This window comes from Camelus dromedarius, chromosome X (genome assembly GCF_036321535.1).
Source record: "Camelus dromedarius isolate mCamDro1 chromosome X, mCamDro1.pat, whole genome shotgun sequence".
NCBI lineage: Eukaryota > Metazoa > Chordata > Mammalia > Artiodactyla > Camelidae > Camelus > Camelus dromedarius.
In genome coordinates, this window is record NC_087472.1 from 110,244,776 (window position 1) to 110,246,490 (window position 1,715).

Here is a 1,715-nt window from a genome sequence, read left to right on the forward strand (position 1 = left end):
AGACAGGAGCATTATTTGCTTAAACAGAAAACACATACGTAACAGGTCCAGCTGACGAAACCATACGCTGGTTCTTCTAAAGGCCTAAAAAATAAACAGAGGAGAAAACCTGATCAGGGAGTCAACAGTCCAGGGAGAGAGAGAAAGCAGAAATAGCCAACGTTAGAAATGAAAAAGGGAATACCCTAAGATCTTGCAGCATTCAAGAGACGACAGGAAAAACATTATGGCAATAAACCCGTAGAAAGATGTAACTTAAAAGCTGAGAGAATAAATAGAACAGTCCAAGTTCTATATGCATTAAGAAAATTGAATTTCCAGTCAAATATTTCCAGAAAGAAAACATTAGGCTCACACGAGTTCATCAATGCATAGTATAAGGCATTCAAGGAAGAGGTAATTCTAATTTTATTCAGACTCCTATGGTGAATAGAGAAACACTCAATAAATCATTTTATGATGCTAACATAATCTTCATTCCAATATCTGACAAGGTGGCATGAGAAAGAATACTTATGGGCCAATCTCTCTCAACAGACGCAAAAAAGAATAAAAAACTCTAAAGAAAATTTTAAGCAAATACTTCCAGCAGTATATAAAAAAATGATAATTTATCATAAGCAAGTGGCTTCATCCCAGGGCTGCAAAGCACCAGTTTAACTTATTAGTGTCATTCTGAAAACCTTTCCTTATCGACTACATTTTTATTGCATTTATTTGCATTTAAATATGAAATTAATAACTTGATTGCTTTCCTTGAATCAAAAAGAAGTGAAATAGGGGGAGGGTATAGCTCAGTGGTAAAGCACATGCTTATTAGCACGCACGAGGTGCTGGGTTCAATCCCCAGTACCTCCATTAAATAAATAAATGTTAATAATCATAATAATAATAAGTAGTAACCTAATTACTCCCCCCCGCCCCCCAAAAAGGAAAAAAACCCACATGAAATAACTTGTAGTTTGTTAGGAAGGATCTGACTGCTTGGAAAATAAGGCTGAAGGTAGGTCATGGGTTAATTAAATCTGGCTAATTGTTGCATCAAATTCATGTTATCCATAAACAAGATTTTTAAAAGAAAAAATATGCGGATGTATAGTTTCCATGTTACTTTTTCCAGTAAACCGCACTGTTAAGGTAAATGTCTTTCTCGGATAACCTTCTGCATGGGGTGTACTTATCATTTGTCTACTGGGATTAACTGTACTGAGCTGACAAACAGTGCATCTCAGATCTGGGGGAAATGGGGACAGCAGTCCAATCTCTCTCTAGACAGCACCAACACAGGCTTCTAGGGGCTGAGCTGGAGTGAGATGTGTTCCCCTTAGACACCGTTCACTCTTGCAGATCCCAACATCTCAACGCCATGGAGTTAGCTGTTCTATCAGACCCTCCTGACCCCAGACTTTCGCCTCTGCCCCTGCAGTCCTGATCCTCATCAAAGCTCCATGGCTCCATGAATGTCTCCCGAGCAATCGTGTCTTCCGCGTTCTGCTTGCCTCTCCGTATTTCCCAGATCAGTTACATTTGACCAGATGAGCTCTTACTATTTTGTTACCTCTTTAGTCCTACTGAGGACACTTCTTTGTGAATATCTCACCTGCGTTCACCAAGACGGCTGTGTCAGACACAACGGCCTGCCATATTACCTCTTCTTCCTTCTTAAGACTTCCATCTCACGGTCTCGGTGTCATCACGCCTTAGAGGTCACCTCT

At 39.8% G+C, this 1,715-nt stretch overlaps 1 non-coding gene across 1 annotated transcript; it reads left to right on the plus strand.

Annotated features, from left to right (window-relative positions):
- Nucleotides 1-782: 782 nt before the first annotated feature.
- Nucleotides 783-858, plus strand: TRNAN-AUU (transfer RNA asparagine (anticodon AUU)). Its single transcript is given in 2 exon segments — nt 783-819; nt 823-858. It is a non-coding gene; the product is annotated as a tRNA-Asn (tRNA).
- The last annotated feature ends 857 nt before the right edge of the window (nt 859-1,715 follow it).